Here is a 24,852-nt window from a genome sequence, read left to right on the forward strand (position 1 = left end):
CTTCCTGAACACTGCCAGTCTGGTGCTGTTAACACTTCCTTAAGGAGCCTGTTCCAGTGGCCAACCACCCTCTGAGTGACAAAACTTTTCCTAATGTCTAAGCTAAATCTGCCCTGACACAGCTTCATGCTATTTCTTCTGGTCCTGTCGTTTCTGCCCCTCCACTTCCTGTTATGACTAGGATGTAGATTACCGCGAGGTCTCCCCTCAGTCTCCTCCTGGCTGAACAGACCAAGTGACCTCAGCTGCTCCTCACATGGCTTCACCTCTAAACCCTTCACCATCCTCATGGCCTTCCTTTGGACACTCTCTAACAGCTTTACATCTTTCTTAAATTCTAGCACCCAAAACAGCACACAACATTTGAGGTGAGTACTCCACAGTTCTGTGCCCACAAAAGCTATACCACTTTCTTGTTTTCCTCATCCCTGATAAACAGAAGAATATTCCAATTACATATTCTACTATGAAAGCTCTTCCTTTCCATTGCTTTTACTTTACTGAGATCATCTTTCCACTGTCATTCTACATTCCAAATCTTGATTTTACTGAAGGGAAATCATGGAAGGGAAAGTACCAGAGGGAAAGCTAGTGGAAAACAAGTTTAATTTCTAAAGCACCCCTTTGGGCTGTGTCTATTCTAGTAAATTAAGCATCATCAGGAACATTTCTTAGCAATAGAACATGAATATTCTAGGAAGCTTTCTCTCTGGCAAACCTTGTTCCAATCCATCTAGTACTTTACCTAAAGTCTTCAGGTCCAGCTCACATTTCAGGGATATTTCTGTTTACTAATATAAATAATACTATGTCATTTTGAACTATGAGGCTGTTGCTACTCAGGGTGGCCTTCAGGCTTTGTGTCTGCCAGGCCACACCAAAGCCTCACTAGACACAGGCACTCTGCTATAGAAGTGATTTTTAAGAGATGGCAAAACTGTCCTTACACATTGTTTTATTGGTTTTTTTTTAAATTGTGCATGATGGTAGTCTTAGTCCACTATGATTTAAGAGGGCCATCAGATGAAATGTCCAAGGCTCTGACCACAGGGAAAGAGCACAGGGCATATACTTGGCAGATTCAGTGCAGGTCACTAACATAGAGTAACATTATCTGTTAGAGTGATATCTCTATGAGAAAATATATAAGAAGCATTGTAGATAACAAAAGATTTAAGATAACAACTCAATAAAACTGCTGATCAATGCAGAAGATGGTGGGGCAACCATAAACATCAAATAAATAAAAAAACTTGGAGCAATGGGGAAAGATTAAACAGCTGTGGGATGTTAATTTGGAAGAATATAAAGTTTTGTGTGGTTGAAGTTGTTTGGGGATATCTTTTATGCAACCTTGCATGTGATGAAGACAAACAAGAAAAAAAATATATTTCTCAGGCTACCTATATGCGTCTTTTTCTGTCAAACTTGTTTGTGCTAATGCTGATTAAAGAAGGCCCAGACAAGACTGAACTTCTTAACAGTAGCCTTCATATCAAAATAGTGTGAGGCAAAATAGGTTGTTTTTTTTCCAGTGGAGGAATCAGGAATAGAGACCGATATCAACAACTTTTTATGATGTATATAGATCTCAACTTCTTTTGTGGCCAAAAGCACCCACTGACTTTTTCTTTATTAAGTATGATGTTCAGATACTTCAGTCTATTCCAAGTTGCCTAAAGAGGTGAAGGGTAAATCAAGGCAGCTGGGCAGTGGGATCCCTTGATTTTTTTCATGAATAAGAAGATTCTCTACTCATTATATGATGAGACTGCCTGATGAAGCAAACGGTCCTAATTTTAGCTTCCCACTCTGAAAACATCTGTGCACTTCTGAGTCAGACAACAGGACCATGAGCTTCCTGGTTCCTGTCATAGTCCTGATTAAAAAAAGACTCAAATTACATTGAATAAGGATGCTATTGGTAGGGTGTGGGAGGTGTTATTTAAATTTTGAGCTTCGCAGTACTTTCTTGCGCTTAAATTAGACACCACACCATCACTTCTGCTTAGTTGTATGTTTGCTTAAATTATCCATGACATATAAAGTGACACTGAGTGTAATCTTGAACAATTGTATGTTACCTTACAAGAACCCTCGAGATAGTTGAGAAGATCAATATTTTCCAGATGAAAAGAAATTAAAGACCCAAGAAATCTGAGAATTGTAAGAGGTGGGAAGTTTCCTTTGCAGGATAAACAACAGATACCATCCCAATTGCACTATTATTCTCTTTCACAAAATTATCTGTGTTCTTATTTTGAGTTTGTCTGCTAGCTATATTAACTTTCAAAGTTGCTACAGGGTTATTTTCACATTTGATTTAGTAGAATAGATGATAATAATCTGTGTTCAACATGCACTATGACTTTGTAGTCCTATAGTATGTTTTTTTCCGTGATAAAACTTGTATGGTAAGGAAAACATATGATTTACTTTTCTAGAGGAACTACTTGATTCTATTCAAGCTGAAATAAAGTCCAAAGCTGCTGTTAGATAAGCTGGAAAAAATTCCTTGCATCTGCTAATACAGTGTTGAAAACGAGATGTTTGGAGATTCAGGGAAACCCGTTCCAGCTTCCTACAGAAATTAATTTTCTTGGTGCTACTGTTCCTCACAGACTAAACTTGGCCTGAATATACAGATCATTTTAAGAGTAAATGCCTCACTTTAGGATATATATACAAGAAAGGCAATTAAAACTATGATCTGTTCTTATCTGTTGTTGGGTCAACCTGATGGTTAGTGGTTGAGTGTTAAATATTGCCACGATATTTTATTCAATATTTCTTTAAAATAAGTAAAGTGACTTATTTCCTTTTCTTGTACTTATGAGACTGGGAAATTACTCATTTCAAGTTTAAATTGCAAGTTTAGACACCCTGCTGTGGAAGGTGTATTTCAGTTGTTCAGAGCATCATTTTTAACTGCTGTTTTCTCTTCACTTTTCATTCAGTTTACATAATTTTTCCCCCTTTAATCTCTGCCCTTTTACATGCTGCTTTTAGAGACCTACTTAATAAATATCTAAAACTCCTATTAACTTCAGTGGAATTTCTTCACACCAAGACTTCATCATGATCAAAGTTGTCAGTGCAATCTGTAATATATACTGGAATTAAAGACTATCAAATACACAGTTTCTGCCTGTAATGTTTATGCCACTGTAAAACAAATATATTTTCTATTACCAAACATGCATAATCAAGTTTTTTATTTTCTCCTATTTTGTATTACATTATTTCAGAACCCTGCAGTCACCTCTTACAGAATAAGCAAAAGCACAGGCCAAAAGAGAAATGCTTTAAAATGAATGAGAAACCTCAATTCCAAAAGCTTTTTTGTAATGCTAGAAGTTCAGCATTTCCACATTAAAATATTCAAAATACACAGGTTGCAACAAAGTACATTTAAAGTGTATGAAATACACAGAATTAAGAACTATTTAAAGTTATGAAAAGACTCATCTAACAGATTATGCAAAATAATTGTTGAACAAAACAAGCTGCAGTTGCTCTGCATTAAAGGCAAAAAATGTCACAAACTTCATTTTGAAAGGCATTCCAGTTACTCTGACTGAGTAAAGTTTGCATGGGTCACCACATTTTGTGTTGCGTCTGATAGTATGAAGTTGAATAAAAATATATTTCAAGCCAGAAAACTAATGTCACAGACCTAACCTCAAAATTATTACATCCTAAAGTTGTATGAAAAGAAGTTAATTATGATAATATTTCTATCTATCTCTTAAGCTTTTTTATAGTACTGCATGGTGCTACCTTGTAGTGGCATTTCTAGAATAGGGGAGTCAACTTATGACAAAAAGTAATCACTACGTGGTTGCTGAGAACCATTATAAAATAGAAATATTTTACAAACAAGATTCTTGATTTACTGGCTGACATAGACAATCTAGTTATTTCCCACATTTTAATTGATGTTGTTGCTTTGCTCTTGCTAAGAAAAATTGCAAGTAGGATTATTTTCAGCTGTATTGATATAAGAGAAATACAGTTTATGTGTAAAACAAGTGAAATATACTTTCTTTAGAAAAAAAAAAACAAAAACAAACAAACAAAAAAACCCCACCAACTTTTTCCAGTGCAGATACAGTTTCACTGCTTCCTGGATGGCTTTTTGTCTGCATTAACACTTCCCTGACAAGGCAGAATATCTGATGAAGATTTTTAAAATACAGCTGTACTGTCTATATCCCCATGTGTTTTTCTACCTTGCTTTAACAGAGTTTTGATCATTGCCTGCCCAAATTCCCTCTAGGTCTCTAAGTCCTTCTCTTAGCTTGCTGCCCTTATTGTTTCTGAAGAATGAAAATTTTATGTGATGGCAAACATTAAAACGTGTCATAACCATGGTGCCTCCTATAGACAGCTGAATTACCTGGTAAAGGTTTGTGAACCAGAGACTTTATTCCACTGGGACCCTCAGCTCAGTAATGGCCACGATGATTTCAGAACAAACAGGTGTCAATTCCCTTTTAAAGAAATATCAGGTCCTGTCATGGCAAAATCTGTTCAACCTTGATTTGTTACGATTAGACAGGAAATGCAAATTGGTGCATAAGGGAAATACAGTTTTTATGTGTAATTTGTTTTACCCAAATGGCAAGGCAATACATTATTACAGGTGTATTCAAGGACAGCAGGTAGACACCACTCTTCCAGAGGGATCTTTAGATATTTTTCACAAAATCTTCATAGGGGAGTGAGGCCTAGGATCAAGGGCAGAAAAACACCAGGAAAAGTGTCCTCATCTGAACTGGTTCAGTTACAATTCTGAGTACCTCCTCCCAAGGATGGATAGAATTTTGTTCTCATCTTTTACATAATACCAGTCTTATTCAAGACTTAATAAGTATGATAGGCACAAAAAGTAATCCTCCTAATTTCTCTGAGCTTCAGAATTAGCTGTCTCCACTCTTTAATAAGAAGTCAGTATCCCTTGACAGTACAAGTCTTTTAGCTACAGCTTTAAAGATCTGTGTTTGAGGATTGGCCAGACAATAGACAGCAACAATATGTGTCAATCTGGCCATCTATGTACTTGCTTGATTAGCAAACACCTTTTGCTACCTCTGTAGGCTTTATTTTTTGCAAGGAACAAAGGTACTTGAAAACACTTTGAAACTACTGTCTCATTAAAGACTGAACGATTTACTTCTGAAATCCTTTGTGCTGGAAGTCCTCTATGAAGAGTAACATGTGGTTGCCTTGATAAAATCACAATATTTTCCTCGTTAAAAGACCAGATATCACTATTAAATCATCTTTTGAAAATAGTAAGACTAGTTAAACTGCATATTATAACATCTGTGTGCAGTTTTCAGCAATCAGTTTTGGGGCTTTTTTCGGTGTAAATCTGTCAGGAAGAAATTTATACTCATGAGGGCAGAGACTCTCAGTGGCTGTACATCCAGCTGTGTATTCAGTGTGGGATTACCTCAGCAAATGCGCTTCTTCCATGAACAGGACTGGTGTTAAGATGAAAAAAATAATTTCATCATCACAAAATAATGCGTTCATCATTCACAATAAGATTTTTTTAGCTATCTGAGAAATTAAAGGCATTTAATTTCATGAGGATGGTAGAAAAACTACTTCTAAAATTTTGCCACTATCACATTAGGCAGATTGACAGCCTTGACATGAAGATGTTGAGTGGCCACTAGAAGAGAACTAAGCCAGTCATTGACCTAAAACAAAACTTTGTCTGCTTGGCAGGATGGGCATGGTGAGGGTATATCCCTTTTCTGCAAAAAAACACATATGTATACCCTAAATTCAGACAGGAATAGCCTACAGGGTTCTTGGTGTACTCATGGCCTTTGAGTTTTGTTTTCTGCTGTATTTAAATATGTTGTTCATTTGGTGGTGTGGGGAATTGATGAATGTGCTTCTCAGATTACACAGGTTATGCTTTTGAGAAATGCGATTGTAAAACTAATAAAATACTAGTTTAATAAAAAAGCTATAAACAGAATAAATAAGCAACCCTCCCCTGCTCCCCAACCAATTTTTTTGATTGAGCTGAGTAGTTCATAAAAAATATCTAAAGAGAAATTAAGATCCTTATTGTGTATTTTTTTTTTATTTCAGTTGAACCAAGCTTCTTGTCTCTTTATTCCTTTACTGAATGCAACTTGATAATTCAGTGGTAAAGACTATTTGCCAAGAGATATGATGCATTCACCATGCAGAGCTTGCAAATTAAAGCAATATTGAAGCATTCATATAGATTTCTTCTCATCAGAACTTCAACTTCTGAAAGGTTTCACCATCTCAGTTATGCTGAGGTTGTGCAAAACAGCAGTCAAATAATACTGTTCTGGACTGCAGAGACAGCACAGTCCTGTAGCACCTATGGATTGTCCTGAAGGCCAGTTGTAAACAATTTTGTGTGAGCACAATTTTTTCTGAAGCAGAGCATTGACATCCAGAGCTCTCTTCCAGGAGCTAATGCTTTCCCAGCGCCATTAGCTCATCATGTTCCAGACACCTGAGCCTGTCATGAAAACTGTGATAATAATGTTCTGCTGCCTTTTTTTGTGCAACTATTCTGACTTCTGTCAGTCATTAATCTCTTTGGGCTGCAGCAACCTAGCTGGAAAGATGGCAATTGAGTTCTCTGAGTCTGGCAGTCAGTTCTCCCTCTTAACAAAAGTACCCCTGGGGAGCACTGAGTCACACAAACCTCCATCCTGGGGCCAACTGTCTGGAGCCATTTTCAGGTTTTGCATTCTTGCCCTCTGAGTTTCTCACTGTACATACTAAAAGTGCAGTCCTGCTCTATGGTCATGCAAGTCTTGGGGACCATCAAGGGAGATTTAATCATTTCATTGATAGCTTTATTGTCTGATCTCATGACACCCATGTTTTCTGGAAAACTGAAAATATGAGGCATGCTAACAACCTCATCCTCATATATTAATCAGATCTCTTAACATGTCTGAATGCCCATATGAATCCTGAGAAATGCTGTCTTCCCCAGGCTGGAGGGATAAGCCCTGGACTGCTCAGGTGATGTGAGTTGTTCAGATAAGCATTATCTGCTTAAGGATGGATGGAGGGGAAATGTGCATTTAGTCATCTCACTGCACAGTCAGGGAATGACATTATGTTCTATCAAGTCCAATGGTATCAAGGCATTTTAATTCTGCCTTTTCACTCTTCGAGGAAGTGAACTCTCTACCTGGACTATGCTTATTAAGAACAAGTACTTAAGCTACAATTTTTCTGCCCTCCATTATCTTCTGCTAGCAGTCACAGTACACAGGATGTCATAAGCTCCTGATGCATTTCCCTCTTAGAGGAATGTAGGTTGTACTAGAAAACTCAGCCATTTTTCAAATGTCCCTTTTAATGGTTTAATGATACTCATATCATCCTTGTTCTCAGTACAGCTGGGGCTGCAGCTACACATTTTATTAACAAGCACTTTACATTTTCTCCCCACACATCTCCGAGAGCCCTTGGCCTTGTTTGCTGACCTGTTGCTTCACAGTTTGCAGTTTATTTCATAACATACCATTCCAATTTCAAGCCAACTCTTTGAAATGCTCATGTGCTGGGTAGACACTCACCACTAGGACACTCACCTAGCAGCACCAGCATGGTGATTAACTTTTTTGTGTTTTTAGCCATCACTGCTTAAAGCTGAACTGACAACCTAATTCATCTTCTGACCTCTCCATGTGTAGAGACAGAAGCCTCAAGCAAATTCTGCCCTTTGGTATGAATCTGCTATATGGTGTTGTGCTCATCATTCACAACTTTGTTTGGGTTAAGGATCCCATTACAATTCTTGGGATGCTTTGAGCTCTTCCTTTTGGCAACCAAAAGCCAGAGAAAACTTCCTGAGATGGAATTATGCCTACATGTCCAGCAAAACTCAGGCTGTAATCTGGTGTTCTGTAGACACTTTTCCAGCGGAGGTACAGAGATGCAAGATAAGAGTGATGTTGTGACAACAGTGATGTTGTGACAAGGACAGATTTCTTCCTTCCACACATTGTGTTACTACTTGTTGTCTGACTTAATACTCCGCCCCTGGTTTGCTACCTTCCTGAATAAAGAATATGCATGTCAGCTGCAACTGCAACCTAAGTGGATAGCTGCGTTTTAAAATTATGAAAGGAGACTATCTGCAAGCTAAAATTGTTTCAGTATCTGGGACACCTGTAATCAGTACTATTTGTACTATGACATGCTGGTTCCCTTCATCCCTTAAATCTTTAAAAGGGATTGGGTGATACTGTTTTGATTTGCTGTAGATCCCGAGGGTCTTGATTGCTGTTCTGCAAAAGAATATTATATTCCAATACCAATTAATCTTTAATCGACAATTTCTTCTCTCTAGGGGGTACAGAGGCTCCATAAAATGTATATGATTCAGAAATGAATGTCAGTTGTGTAGGTTGGTGCCACAAATACCAGCAACTACTTGCACTCTGCAACATAGAAGAGAACTCTTACTGCTTCTGCACAGAATCTGTGTAACACTTTTATGGCATCCTCAGCAAGTACACTAAATAGACGTAACATTACCAGAATTATATACACCTAATAAAAATGATATACACCTATATAAACCTCAAATAAGTGCACACCTCCACACAGCCTAAGACATGCATGTTTTCAACATAAGCTGTTAAACTTTTATATTTTCTTTTTCATGGGTGTAAAGTATCTTTTGCTGATTTATAAGATTTCTATGTATCTCATGATCTTGTTGAAACGTTTTGATACATTTTTTTAGTATGAAATTTTGTTTTGATTCTAGGAAAGTGACCTGAAACTAAGATGGTTTTATCATCTTGCCAAATACACTTACCCTGACAAGGCTTGTCATACATTAGACATTGGTATGTAGGACCTAAAGTGAACAATCAGGTCAATAGCATAGCATCAGAAGACATTAGGCTCCTCCAGAGCAGAGGGACAGAGGAAATTTCTGACAAGCTCCAAAATACCAAAATACCAAAATACCAAAAAAAAAAAAGTACATACCCAAGGGATTGTTGAATAAATTTTTTTTTGTGTCCAAATCAGTAAACAGGCATATTTATCACCAGTGTAAATTACTAAAACACAGATTATATTTTCCTATACATGTATATAATATGTGATCACTAGCAACAGTTTCTTCTGCCCTAATCTTTCTTTTGCTGCCATCTTGATCACCTAAAACAACACCCCTTATTGTAATGGTGCTGTAAAATACTGACAGCTGAACCCTTTAGACTGTGGTGCTGAGGATCTCAATCATTCCTGCAGAACAGTGGGATGGGCTGCACTCTGCCGAGGCTCACAACAAGAGTGCCTCATATTATCAGTTCTTCACACATGCAAGTTCCAACCATCCTGCAGTGCTCCTTATCTGGCAACAAAGAGGGATACTGATAGTCTTTCTAGGCTGGAAGCTACTGACTCAAGTTATCTCAAGATGATTGCTAGGTGGGTAGTATTATGTTGTTTTCTGCAGAGGTGCCTGCTCAGCCATCCACTAGGCAAATGAATGTGTAACAACCCAGTGAGATTTCAACTTTTGCTAATTAATTCAGCAAAGACTATTGGTAAATGTGTGAAGAATTTAGTGTGTTTATTCAAGTGGTCAAAAAACTTCAAGGTTACCAAGAAAGAATTTTGCAAAGAACCATTCTGAGAAAGCTCCAAAAGTAAAACTTTGACTTCTTAAATTGCATGTGTGGTTACATTTGTGTATTGATAGAGGCATATCCAGAGAAAGTACCAAAATTAGGAGTGCCATGGAGACAAACACTGTGATGGAGCAAAATGCAACTTTTCGATATCTATGGAGCAGACAGTTATATATCCAGTGTGTATTGCTAGATGCCACAAATCCCAAGTGTTAGCAGAGGCATAAAAACTCTGAAAGAGAGCAGACCTTAAAAACAGTAACTTGACTTCCAAAGTAATCTGAAATATGTGATAATCACTTTCCCCATAATGTGTAATAGAGAAACTTTAATTCATTGTCTGACATCACACATGTTTCACTTCAGGGATTAGTGGAGCATCAGGGTATAAAAAGAAATTATCATTGGAGAGCTTATACATGCATATATGTTTAAATGTTCCATGTTGGCATGCTGTGATATAATTGTTGTCTTTGTACTGAAAATACTGACAAATTCTTACCTCAAAAAATTAATGGTTGTTGTTACTTCATTAACATAAACAGTCTCTTTCATGTTTAAGACAACATGCTAAGTGCTTTTTTCTGTTATACTCATATTTGTTATTAAAGAACCCCACCCTATTAAATTTTCCCCACAATATTCTAATTGATTTCTATTTGTCTATCATTCTAAATGTCCTTGTTAAAAGTCTTTGGAAAACCAGTCACTACTTTAAAAGATACCAGTACAAAGTTTTAAGATATAGTAAATAGAGGATCTGGAGGATGTGCAGTGACATATATGGTTGAAACTGTCCTTCAGTCACACTTCCATGTTTTTCACTTCTTTTTAAGGAAACAGGAAAAAGCACAGGCAGGGGTTGTAAACCATATATTTTTCATTTTGGACAAACTCAGAATAAAGTACATGTGTTATCTGTTTAAGAGAGGTTTATGAGGTTTTTTTTTTTCAAGATATGAAAAAAGGCAAATGCAGAGTTTCCAAAAAAGAAATTTACTTATATGCATCTGCTGCAAACACTGATGATGTTGTACCGATATGTTCACAACACCTTCAAGAATGAGTAAATCAATCTAAAACAGATCTGCTCAAGAACAGCTGGAATGACTGGAGAAGGGCAGCCTCTAAATTTTGATGACAAATTAAAAGAACTAATCTTGCATAATTACAAATAAGAATATGCCAAAGTCTATTTCACTCTGGAGTACAAATAGGTGAATAAAGGGTTTCACCTACTAGGTGCAAGTAAAAGTACATACAAAACCAATGAACTTTATCAGACAACTCCTTGGCAAGCCTATTTTAAAGATCATTAATGTCTTAGAAAATGACTGTGGATAAGTTTCACACATTCTCATCATGCACTCTACTGCATATTGTACTTTAGTGACTGATAGAGCTTATTTCACTAAGCCCATTTTCTCAAGAAAAGGGATGCAGTTATGGAAATAAGTTAAACTACATATTTCAAGGTTGGCAGAGTTTTTAAAATTGAAAGACCTATTAGCAATGAAAAAAATTCCCATCAGTTTTGGGGAAGCACATCTCAATAATAAATATGGAAGGAATCACAATCTCTTATTTAGATAGTAATTAAGTTTCTGTGTCATTCTGATGGTAATGTGATGAGGTTTTCAGTGTCCTGGGGAGGGAAAGATAAGCAGAAGAATCGTTCGTTTAATTTCATTGTTTGGATTCCTTTCGTTGTGATCTGACAGGTGGGAAATTGTGGAGCATTAGTCACTGAAATAGGAGCTGAGAGGGTACCAATGTAGTTTCTATGTCTTATGCATGGAAAATGGAAAACTCCACAACTGTTTAATAGTCACCATGTCTCTCTGTATTACTCAAAACTTTCATTCATCATTAGAAACAAAGTTTTTCAAAATCCCATTTTGACAAGAGTTTGCAATAGGTGCTGCTATTCAGCCTAGGTGTATGTGATTATTCATTGCAGTTGAGCCTTCAGCTGAGTTAAATGAAGTGCACGTAAATGCTCCCTCTTCCCCTGTCGTTAACAGCTCTACGGCAGCCTGTAGTTAGGTCCTATAGATCAATATTTCTCAAACTGTGGGCTATAAAAGAACTCAAAGGGGATTTCCAACTGTTGGACAGCAACAGTCAGCAGCAGTACCATTCCCTAAGTCTGCAGTAGATCTTTTTTCCCAGTAGTGGAGAATGAGAAAAACATTATATACTGGCTGCACAAATTTATTCTACCCAGGAAACTGCTAGCTACCTTTGGCTGCTGTCAGTGCCTAATTTCCATCAGCATAGACAGTACATAATAGTGAGTTTTCAATCTCTTGCTGTAGAAGAACTGATCTTTTATGTACTCTGGTGATTATATTGAAACAGTAAACTGTAGATACTTGACATATTGTATTGAGTGTGGATTGTAGTGCCAAAGGGTTTGGGAAATAATTTGGCCTTTAGATTATTCTTGGAGAGAGTGCAACTCCCCCTTTCTCTACCTTTCTCACTATTACTTTCACCACTTGGATAGCACAGGAAACATTCAGATGACTTCACATTTCTATACAAGTATTCAGAAACTAAATTTCCTCTTTTGTTTCTTTTTCTTCTCCCCACTTTTCACAGCACACCTCCCCTGGACAAATGTCGTTGTTTCAGCATGCTGCAATTAGACCATCCCCCTTGCCTCACAGGACATTGCTCTACAGAATTGTAATACAGTCAGGATCTTTTTTCCTTTTTCACACTTGGAAGTGAGCTCAGTGACACATGAACTTATTCTTTAGTCACCTGCGATTTTTTCAGTAAGTGTATCGACTTTTTTGGTGAGAAAAGCAGTGCATTGCACCTCTTCCCAGGAAATTTCCAGGCTGAGATGACTGGCTGTGCTTTCTTCTCTCTAGTGATAAATCCCACAGTTCAGGTCTCTCTTTCTTTCCTCTAACTGCACTTGCCTGGCATTTTAGTCTGCAATTCTAAGCAGACACTAAAAACAGATATGTCTTTAACCATCGTGCTGTGAATGACAATATGCTCATAACACAAAACTTCTTGAATTTTAGGACTGCAGCTTTTAACACTCAAGATGACGCATGAGGTGAAACCAGTGCTGCCTGCACAAATAATAGAAGTCTATGAGAGTGTGGCTCGTAAGATAAATAATCTGTTGTGACTAATAGGAAAAGGTGGAGAGAGATGGTCCTTAATTATTCTTCCTAAAAGGAGCCACCTGCGGGTTGAGCACAACATGTCCCCATTAGAGAGTGATCGCAGTGGGAGCAGGACACCTGCTTCACTGCTGTCTGGAACTAGATCGCTTGTTCTCTGCCAAGACCAAGACCTGAAACAGTATGGGGCATCTGGGGACAGCAGAGGGATTTGAATCAAACTAGTTCCAGATGAAGCTGTGAGGTTAGACATGGCGTACTAGCAGAGCAGCAAACAGCAATCAATCATGAGCACTGGCAGAGTCTGCCCCAGCTGAGCTGTGCCCTCTGCCATCCTTCAGGCTCCAGACCTCAGCATGTTTTTCCAAGGGCTCCAATTGCTAAACCCCTGGTGCCCATCAGTCTTTGTACTGTGGGCACACTGGTGCTGTAGGTGGCAGCCAAGTGGGGGGAGGAGGGGTGAGCATGACCATGATACAGCTTTATTAGCCTTAGAAGCCAAAAGAATTGAGGACCAGCATTAGGCATTTATGAATGTCAGCTTTGCTCTATCCAGGGAGTTGATTAATGTCCTAATTATCTCAACACAGCAGGATTCCTCTAGAATTCTCCCTCCTGCAGCTGAATAGCTTTCACATTATTTCAAGGTTTCCTGTTTAATACTAGAATTTAATATTATATTTTTTTCCTCTGTCAAAGAGGAGGATAAAAACCTTAAATCCATGCTGAACACAAAAGATCCCCTAAGAGGATCTCTATATGCATTCTATAATTCTTCTAATTGTTCTGCCTCTGATGGATCTCAGAGTTTTTTTTTAAATAGTGATACTGCTTTTTTAATCTCATATGAGAAACAGGGGGTTTTCCTTCCAAGGAATTTCACCAGTTTCCTCATATTCAAAATTGAAGATCTGAACATTCTTTTATTTCTATAATTCCACTGTTGGAATCATACACCAAAAAGATTTAGCAAATATAGGAGAAAGTTTTTCTAGGTTTTCTTTTCCTTCACGTTGGCACATGTGGTACTTCATTCTTGCAGTCTAGTTTCACCATTCACACTATTGTTTTGGATTACAAAGTTTTTTCCTAAAGTTTTCATTGCACTTTTCTAGACATGGCACAGGAAACTGCCAAAGAAAAGCTATCCTTGAAGAGAAAGTAACACAATGTACCAGTCTGGATTACAGGAATAATGAAAATGTCCAACTTCACTTTTTAAGTAGGGATGATTATTGCAGTATCTTTTTTGTATGTTAAGAAAACCCTGCTGTGAGCTTATATTCAGGTTTGGTTTGGAGTTTTGGGGTTTTTTCACTTACAGTGAGATAAAGTGGGAGTCCAGAAATCACATTTTTCTTTCTTGCAGATGAAGATGTACAATACTGAGAATTGATTTGGACTGTAGACCTTCCATATGGCATAAATAAAACATAAATTAATTATGTTCCTGAAAACAGCTAAAGCAAATATGGAGCTCTTGAAATATTTTATTTTCAAATTGCAGGTGTTTTCACTATTTTTTACTAGTTTTATTCTAATTTGAACAACTAGACCAGAGCAACCCCTTCAGTTAAAGAAAAAAACAACCAAAAACCCAAAACCCCTAAACAAAACCCACAACACACACCAAACAAAAAAACCTGACAAATAAAACCCAAGCAAAACCCTCACAACACACACAAAAACCTGACAAAACCCCCAAACGCACAAAAATTAAGAACAAAAATATATCGTTTTTTTTCCCATGAAAAGGTGCAGAATTCCTTATCTTAGGTTATTTGACCTATGTCTTGTTCTGCTATCTTGTTTTACTGAGTACGATAATCACATGTAGGATTATCAATATTTTTAGGATCACTGATCACAGGTAACCCTTTATGTTTTATTTGGATGGGGTTTTCAGAATTATGATATAAAAAATGTTTGACTGATGAATTTTGGCTCCAACCTTGACTTTACTCTTCTGACAAAAGACTTATTGGAGTACCCAGTAAGGTATAACAACAATTTGTGAAGCAGGTCATGGATTATTGTAATAGTTGCTGACACCAAATCAATCTAGATGTATGTTCCTGATTACTTTGGGGTTCCTGAACGGTCAAAGGCATCTGGTCACTGTAGTTTATCTTTCAGCTACTTCTCTTTTTGGAGATAAAGACCTTTTCCTGTGTGTGGAGATACCCTGAACACTTACAAATCAGTCCTCTGTTTGGGTTAGCTCCTCAAAAGTTTGCCCAATAAATCATATCTATCTCCTGTTTCACAGAGAACGTCAGTTTCCTCTAACAGATATTCAGTTTCACTGAGCTCAGATCCTTGCTCGCTACTCATTCATTTTTTATGCCCCAAGTTGTTTTACATTTCTCAGTGTGACACTTGATTATGAGCTCCCTTGCAAATCCAGTGTAAAACCAGCCTCTCTTTATAACTCCCTCTTCAAAAAATCCTAAGATTATTCTTAAAAATTGATGATGGTATTTGACATTAGAACCAGCAATATTAAATACATGGAATTCATTCTTCTGTAGTTTGTATGGTTTTGATGCAACAGAAGCCATAATGCAGTTTGTACTTGCGATCATTCCTGCCCATCCCTCACCATATATTTGAAACAGAACAGCAATTATGTGCAAAGCAGTAAGAAAGAAAAAGAACATATTTTTGTCTCCAGCAGCTACATAGCATCATTACCAATAGCATGGGTTTCCATTCAACAACACTGAAACTCCACTGAAAAGAATACAGTGATGAAATTTCTACAGAGCTAAGACAAATATTGATTCAAGCAGACAGATTGACGCTGCATCCATCAAAGGTATCCTGGATAGGACAAAGGCATGATAAAGCAATTCACTGCACAGAACCTTCCAAAAAAGACTGGTAACTGAAAGTCACTGCCCTCAAGGAACAAGTAACAGACCATCATGCAGAGATCATAAAAGGCTTACAGAACAGACACTGACCAAAACCCTCAAAGTCAATGGCTCAGTGACAGCCTTGAAGATTGGGAGATGGTGAAAACTGACTTGTACAGATGTTTAGAACAGAATTGGCATCAGGGCAGAAGCCTTTTTATAAAGCTTTGCCTTTTTATAATTTTTTTTCCATTTAATAAGCTCTACATGTGCTGTCTTTTTACTTAGACTGAATTTATGATCCCCCAAATCTCCCTAGCTCTCAGCCAAATCTCTTTCAGGTTGTGAGGAGCACCTGGTTGTTTTTTGCTGCAAGTGTATTATAATTCACCCTCCTGTCAAGTCTGGAGGCCTCTGCAGCCCTCAATAATGTTCTTTTCCTTACAATGGCATTGGATGATGCAAGTCATAGGCTGAAGAGGAGTGAAGGTAGAATATGGGGATGAGATAGCTGAGTGCTGGGGAACTCAGCCAGAGCAGACATGCAAATATATGCAGCATTAACTAAATTGCTAATGGAAATATTCTTTGGCATGTGCTGAGAATTGTTTTGGAGCATTCAGGTGCATCAAACTAGAGACAGAGATTGCTGAAACCATTTATTGTCTTTCTTGTAGGCAGGAATTGGACACTGTTTAATTTACTAGTTTAGGAAGAGCCAGAGGAGGCTGACCATGTTTAATTCACTCTGAATATTTGATATTCTTTATTACTGACACCTGATGGTTACTGTTACCCTGGATTAAATGTCTTCTCACCTGACAACAAATACTACTTTTTGGGTCGATACTGCTAATTAATATCTTGGATATTATTTTTCCCTTTCATGTAAAAATCTCATAATATTTTTACAAGCAATTTGTCATTTTAAAGGAATGGTTGGTACATAACTAGTGTATGGTGCTAGGCATGATAATTCTGCATGTGGAATGCTGCAGGATCTCTTCACCATAACAAAGAACTCTACGAAATTTCACACCCAGGATAAGAAGGTGAGAATTCTGCCTGTCTTCAGCAGCTTAGTTGCCAGAAGTTAAGCCTTCAACTAAATTCAACTAAAAAAATAAATTGCGCAGGTGGATTTTTTAAAGTTTAGTAGGACCTGCTGACATGATTAAAGTTTAGCAATGGGAATTAGTATATTGCTGAACCAGGGTCTCAGGGGATGTAACAGGATTTCCTTAGTTATCTGTCTTTATGTATACAAATACTGTCGACTGTTCATGACTTGTTTGCCCTGCTTAACAAGAAAAAGAGGATAAATTCCCATGCTACAGATCTTTTGTTTTGATGTAGTACCAACTTTACTACCTGAGATCTTGCAATAATTAAAATGTGAATCAAATGTGCAAGCAGGGTGTTTTTGTTCTTTTTTTTTCTTTTTCTTCTAAATGCATGAATAGGTTAAACAATGTTTCTGTACTTTAATTAGACAGTAGAAATCTATGAGATTACCTTCATTTGGCTTTCATCTGTTTACTTTGCGTCAGTAAAATCCATACACTTTAAAGGAGTTCTCAACTATAATTAAAAGTGTTATTGAACTAAACACAATTACCAATGTTTATCTCGTTATGTAACGCTGTTGGCATAAAATGCGGAATTCAAATGTGCTTTCTCTTTGGCATTGTTGTTTTGCAGAGTTTAAAACAATGCCTGTAATTTAATCAGGTAATGAAAAATACTGTTTTCAGTCTTGGGGAAAATTTGGTGCCCCTTAAGCTCACATGTTTCAGCTGCACTCTAGATATTGAGGCATGTTGAATTTCAAAAAGCACAGAACTTGGAAATTAAACCCATAGATATTTTTCCCCAGTACATTTTCTACTGGAAGTTAGCATAAGGAATTTATATTTATTTGTATAAAAAGACAAAAAAACCAAACCAAACCAAACCAAATCAAACAAAAAAAAAAACAAAACAAAAAAAACACACAAAAAAAAACCCACAAAAAAAATAAACCCCCCAAAACAAACAAACAAACAAACAAACAAAACCACAACCAAAAAAAAAAAACCAGGTAATTTTCTGGCTGCTGGAAATGTTTCACTGAAATTTGCAATGTGAATTGATATATATAATCTTGTATGATGCGTGAAGTTCTTTTAAGCTCTAGAAATCCATAAAAAAGTTTACATGTAACAAACATTTAAGAATATACAGCAAGTACAAAGCAGGCACCTGTTCAAGACTTTCTTCTTTCCTTTTGTACTTATAATGCCAAGAACCATAACACACATTAGATAATATGTAAAATACATAAAGTTTTCCTATAAATAGACATTTCTTGATTTTCAAGCTAGTTTATTGTATGTGCAATCTCCAGTGACTGGAAGTGTTAAAATCCAGTGACACATGTCTAGCCAAGGTCTTCTGTAGATACATCTTTTGGAGAGGATCATCCTGATGGGGACCTGCAATCTCTTCTCCCCACTCTGTTTAAGTGTTAAGCGGTTTCCAGATTTCTCACTTCTTGGTTATATCTCCTCTGTGTAGCTGGGATGTTACAGAAGCCAGCACAGCCCACACAGGATCCTTTTCCCATGCAACAGGCCCATTGCACTGCAGCAGTTGCTACATAGAAAGTTAGGACTTAGGCAGACCAAAGATATTCCCCATAGGAGTATTTCAGTAGCCTCTTTGTCTTGTCAGTTGGCAGAAGAACCAAATGCACAAAATGCAGAAGTAAGTTGTAAGATCTTGAGTCAGACTTAAGAAAGACATGCAGACTTGAGCCTTACCCCATAGGAATCCTGGATTGTACTGCACACCTGCACAAATACTGGCAACCAGTAAACTCTGTTCAGACATGAGAAAGTAAAAGGTAAATTTTAAATCTTATATTTCTCAAAATTTCTATTTCTCTTAAGGCCGCACCAATTTTTTGTCCATAGGTTGTTAGTCCTGACGATGTCATGTACATCTTCACTGCCCTAAGAGACCTTAAAATTGGCTCTCACAGAGTAGCCCATATGAAAGAAATGAACAGCTCTTACTCAGTTGTTCATAGTGCAGTTAGGCACTGGGGTTGAAAGATTGTAGAAGTAGATTTAGATTTTGGTTGACTAAGCTCAAAACATTTCAAGTTCCAGAGAAATGAAACCTGGTGGAATGATGATTTGAGAACAAAGGTGGTCTCTTGATCACTGGCAGTTATATGTACCACAGAAAGTTTTCTCACTTGGGGTGATTTTATGATGATAGTTTATTCTCTAATTATCTGCTTTATGCCCAGAAACTGCTGGTGTATCTTTAAGATAAACCCTGTAGCTTGAAGTGGTGGGGAGGGGAGCCTTGGGCTCCTGCATGGTTTGGTTCAAACTGTCTCTTTCCAGCATGCTTGGGCTGCAGCGTGGACCAGGATGTTACATTATTCCTTTTGTCGGAATAGCTTTTTTTGCTAGCTTGAAGCAAGAAGTTTTCTTTATTTTTTTTTCCTTCCCCTAAGCTGGAGGCTGTACCAGGAATCTTTTCCATGACTTGTTGGATTTTTTTCCTTGAACTTTTTCAGCTTGGATGGTTTTATTTTCAGCCCATTCAGGGAGCTGGTTGGGGGGCCACCCCAAACCTGAGACATCGGAGAAGCTGAACCAACATGAGAAAAGACACTGGAACCCACCAGCTTCTCATGCTGTGAGGAGGAAGCTAGCATCAGAAAGGTTCCCATCTATTCTTCCCAGGCAGGTGTGTGAACTCCTGTTCCTGCTGGCCCCTGAAACTAAGGGGGCAGCCACCAGCTTTGCCTCCCGGCCACATTGTCTGGTGGGGGATGAAGGTTAAGGTTTAGAAATTCCAATATCTAGTATTTATTCAATCCTTTTCTGTGCCTTGTGGGCACCCTTTTGTGTTTGTTTTCTTTTTGTTAATAAACAGTTAGGGTTTTTTTTTTTTTCACTGTCACCCACTGATGTTCATGTCTCTCATAGGCAAATGAGATTATTGAAACCCTTCTCTTTAGAGGAAACACTCATTCCAGGGCATTTTCTCCTACTATTTGTCTCTAAACCGAGACACTGACACACTCTAAAACAGGCTGTGCTAACAACGACACTTGGTTTCATAGGCCAAGTGAAAAAATAACTGCATGAAAAATAACTTTTAGGAGAGAAACTATTCTTTGCTGAAAGTCAGTAGTAGTCTTGAATTAAAGCAACTATAAGATAGAGAGGTTATGATGGTTTTTTACTAATGTATTTCTACATTAGTAAAGTAGAGCTGTGCAGACATGGTGAACTTTATTAAAGGGACCTTTGTTAATATGTCTCAACTGCCTATATTAACTGTTTTATATTGTGTAAAAAGTGGATTGTCATAGTGAGCTGAAATCATACAGAAGCATCTGCAACATTTCTCACTGGTATCTTATAAACTTCAAGTGTAAGCAATACAACAGCCCTCAAAATAAGTGTCATGGTTTGAAAGCAAAACAAATGAGAGGCTCCAAGTCAGAGATACAATTTAATAGGAAGAAAGGAAATGTTGGGGGTTGGGTTTGTTCCTTCTTTCTATGGGGAATTTTTTCCCCACGGGTTGCCAAGGGGACCGGGTATTGGATACTTGAAAGTGCTTGGCTGAAACAAAGAGATGAACAAAAGGTGGAAGGGGGAGATAACGCAAGTAAAAGACACAGCTTAAGGCAGCTGCGTGCTTTTCTGCTTCCGGCGTTCGGGAGACGCGTGTCGGCCGCTCCTCGAAGATCTCAGCCGCCGCAAAGCACGCCGAGGAGAAGCTGGGCGCTTTCTGCCTCGCCTTCAAACTTCTTCGGCGCTGCTCCTCTTGCTGCAGCGTGACCCTGCACCCCCTGCGCTGCCGGGACATCCTGCCCCTGCCTGCCGGGACACCCTGCCATCCCAGCTACCAGCCCGGGACTTTTCCACTGTTCCAGCTTGGTGCTCTGAGGATCCTGCAGGGACACCGAAACCAAACTGCCCTGGGTTTTGTGAAACAAAGCCCTCAAGGTTCTTGGTGCTGTTGTCGTTTTTCATTAATGCTGTAGTTGTTTGGTGGGGGGGGGAGTTTTTTTTGTGTTTGTTTGTTTTGTATTACATACTAGTAAAAAACTGCTATTCCTATTTCCCAAATCTTTGCCAAAGAGCCTCTGATTGTAATTTTACCTAGCAGATACCTGTCTTCCTAAACCAAGACAGATTTTGGCGCCCAAGGTGGGGCTTGAGGGCACTGAGAAAAGAAAAGGGAAGAGAAATAGCAGTTCTTAACTAACCTAGTACTTTCTTTTGTGTGCGTTGGATATAAAAACCTCATTGGGCTGCATCATGTGGTCTAACTTAGCCTAGTTTGGGTGGCATGTGGTTGTGGCTGTATTCCTTCCATTTGCAGGCCCTTATCTAAACATGGGCCCTATAACTAAAGCTACTGTGACTGTCATCCAGTTTATTTTATGGCTTAATAAAGTGAAGAACTCATGGATTTTTAATTTCCTCTGGAAGGCAGGCACATAAATTCAGGGCTATCGTACACTAACTGTGTGTTTTTGGAGTTACTTTAACAATGGTACCTACTGTGAAGAAATGACACCGGGGGAAGTTTCTTTTTCCCAACCCTTTACCCATCTCTTTGGGTCTGCCCCACCAGTTTTTGAAGGGTTTAAATCCTCTCTGAATGCTAATGATATCATACAATGGCTGGTGCTGCTAATATGCGTATTCTGTTTAGCATTCAGAGATAAGGGAAGATTGACCTGGATAACCACCCTGATACCTAGCCCACAGAATAGGGATGATACCCCAGAGCCTGACTCTGCCCCACAGCCTGCCTCAGAAAGGACCCACCCGGATTGGGTTGAGGTTCTGGTAAAAGAGATAGGCCAAATGCTGAAAGAGTACATTTCCCCAGCTCATGAAAAACCCTCCCCCTGCCCCGAGAAGGCAGAGACTGATAGTGCAGCAGTAGAACCCACAGATGTTACAACTGTCCAGGTTCCAGCTGAACCACAAGGGCAGCCACAGCCAGCAGCAGTCGCCCCTGTGGAAACAAGGAAGTGTAAAGTGAAATCGTCAGATCCTGATATTAAGAGTAAGAAAGGAAGGTCCTCACAGTCCACAGAAGAGCCACAGGTTGAGATCATCACTGAGTCCCTGACATATGAAAGTCTACGTAATCTGCAAAAAAATATTGCACGACGAGGACGTGAGGCTTATACAGCCTGGCTACTTCGAGTCTGAAACCTTATAGGTACAAGTGTGCAACTGGATAGTGCTGAAGCAAAGAATTTCAGACCCTTGACCCAAGACTCAGGTATAAATCAGGTATTTGTAAGAGAGCAAAGGCCCCTTCCCCTTTGAAAATGACTTCTAATGAATGTGAGAAAAAGATTTGTCCACAGAGACAGAATGCAAGAGCACAACAATAGAATGCGATGGAAGACCCTTGAGGAAGGAATCCAACAGTTGAGAGAAGTGGCAGTATTGGAAGTACTTTTTGGGAGGACCGGACAGCATGATAATGACCCCGACAAGGTTAAATGCACAGGGCACATGTTGTGGAATCTGGCAACTCATGGACCATCCCAATACGCCACATTCATCGCAACAATTAATGCCGAGGATAACCGAGAAACAGTGGGTTCTGTTGCCAACAAGCTCAGAAATTATGAAAGTATGATCAGTGGTCCAATGCAGGCTCATGTCTCTGCGGTGGTGAAGGAACTCAAAGAGGAAATGAAGGAAATGAGAGAAGAGATGAGAAGGAACAGTTCCCATGTAGCACCGGTGCGAGTCACAGGCCCCAGAATCAGAGCCCAACATTCCCCAGCGAGAGAGAAAGGGTACACCCCTCGAGCTGACCTGTAGTTTTATCTGCGGAACCATAGAGAGGACATGGGAGCGTGGCATGAGAAACCTACTTCTGTCCTGGCAGCACGGGTACGTGAGCTCAAAGAAAGAAACGCTAACAGAAGGAGTTCCACTAGAATGAAGGTAGCCTCAGCCTCCCATGAGCAAGCTGCCAAGTATTACAGAGGTGGGAATGCTGTGTCAGATTCCCTCGAAGGAACCTCTACCATGTACGTCCAAGAAGAAAATAATAACCAGTGCTAGAGAGGCCCTGCCTCTAGCCAGGAAGAGGCACGAGAAAATCGAGTTTTTTAGACTGTGTAGATTCGATGGCCTGGCACATCAGAGCCACAAAAATATGAAGCTTTAGTAGATACTGAGTCGCAGTGTACTCTAATGCCATCAGGACATGTAGGGGCAGAACCGATTTCCATTGCCGGGGTGACGGGGGGATCACAAGAACTAACTCTGGTTGAAGCCGAGGTGAGCCTAACCGAGAAGGAGTGGCAGAAACTTCCGATTGTGACCGGCCCAGAGGCTCCATGTATTCTGGGCATAGACTTCCTCAGGAATGGATATTATAAAGACCCTAAAGGACTCAGATGGGCTTTTGGAATAGCTGCTGTGGAGACAGAGAACATTAAGCAGTTGAACACCTTGCCGGGACTATCAGAGAACCCATCTGCAGTGAGACTCCTGAAGGTAAAAGAACAACAAGTACCTGTTGCCACCTCGACAGTGCACCGTCGGCAGTATCGGACAAATCGGAACGCCGTGATCCCCATCCACAAGATGATCCGTAAGCTGGAGAGCCAAGGAGTAGTCAGCAAAACCCACTCACCCTTCAACAGCCCCATCTAGCCTGTGCGCAAGTCTGATGGAAAATGGAGACTGACTGTGGACTATCGTGCATTGAATGAAGTGACTCCACCGCTGAGCGCTGCTGTGCCGGACATGCTGGAACTTCAGTACGAGCTGGAGTCCAAGGCAGCGAGGTGGTATGCCACTATTAACATTGCCAATGCATTTTTCTCCATTCCTCTGGCTGCAGAATGCAGGCCTCAGTTTGCTTTCACCTGGAGGGGCGTGCAGTACACCTAGAACCGGCTGCCCCAGGGGTGAAAACACAGCCCCACCATCTGCCATGGGCTGATCCAAGCTGCACTAGAGAAAAGTGAGGCTCCGGAACATCTACAGTACATTGATGACATCATTGTGTGAGGAAAGACTGCAGCTGAAGTGTTCGAAAAAGAAGAGAAGATCATCCAGATTTTGCTGAAAGCCGGGTTTGCCATCAAGAAGAGCAAAGTCAAGGGACCTGCCAGAGAGATCCAGTTCCTGAGAGTAAAGTGGCAAGATGGACGGCGGCAGATCCCCACTGAAGTCATTGATAAGATCACAGCAATGTCTCCACCGACCAGCAAAAAAGAAACACAAGCTTTCCTAGGAGCCATAAGTTTTTAGAAGATGCACATTCCTGAGTACAGTCAGATCGTAAGCCCTCTCTACCTAGTTACCCGCAAAAAAAACAATTTCCACTGGGGCCCTGAACAGCAACAAGCCTTTGCCCAGATCAAGCAAGAGATTGCTCATGCAGTAGCCCTTGGCCCAGTCAGGACGGGACCAGATGTAAAGAATGTGCTTTATTCTGCAGCCGAGAACAACGGTTTGTCCTGAAGCCTTTGGCAGAAGGTGCCAAGGGAGACCCGAAGCCGACCACTAAGATTCTGGAGTCGAAGTTACAGAGGATCTGAAGCCAACTACACTCCCACAAAGAAAGAGATCTTAGCCGCCTATGAAGGAGTTCAAGCCGCCTCAGAAGTGATTGGCACAGAAGCACAACTCCTCTTGGCACCCCGACTACCAGTGCTAGGGTAGATGTTTAAAAGAAAGGCTCCCTCCACGCACCATGCCACCGATGCCACATAGAGCAAATGGACTGCCCTCATCACACAGCGTGCCCGTATTGGAAACCCAAATCGCCCTAAGATTTTAGAGATAATTACAAACTGGCCGGAAAGAGAAAACTTCAGTTTCACAGACGAAGAGGAGCAAGTACAAGTGACACGAGCTGAAGAAGCTCCTCCATACAACCAACTGCCAGCAAAAGAAACACACTACGTTCTCTTCACTGACGGTTCCTGTCGCATCGTGGGAATGAACCGTAAGTAGAAAGCAGCCGTATGGAGCCCCACACGACAAGTTGCAGAAGCCACTGAAGGAGAAGGGGGATCAAGTCAGCTTGCTGAACTCAAAGCTGTTCAATTAGCCCTTGACATTGCTAAAAAAGAGAAGTGGCCAAAGCTCTACCTCTACACTGATT

The 24,852-nt window shown here is 39.5% G+C and overlaps 1 long non-coding RNA gene across 1 annotated transcript; it reads left to right on the forward strand.

The window, feature by feature from the left end:
• The first annotated feature begins 11,712 nt into the window (after window positions 1-11,712).
• Window positions 11,713-13,190, forward strand: LOC136302407 (uncharacterized). The gene is made up of 3 exons (XR_010724056.1): window positions 11,713-11,967; window positions 12,279-12,406; window positions 12,716-13,190. It is a non-coding gene; the product is annotated as an uncharacterized lncRNA (long non-coding RNA).
• Window positions 13,191-24,852: the final 11,662 nt, after the last annotated feature.

The sequence above is a fragment of the Chamaea fasciata genome, unplaced genomic scaffold, assembly GCF_029207755.1.
Source record: "Chamaea fasciata isolate MVZ Bird 193981 ecotype frontalis unplaced genomic scaffold, bChaFas1.0.hap1 SCAF_1, whole genome shotgun sequence".
Lineage (NCBI taxonomy): Eukaryota > Metazoa > Chordata > Aves > Passeriformes > Sylviidae > Chamaea > Chamaea fasciata.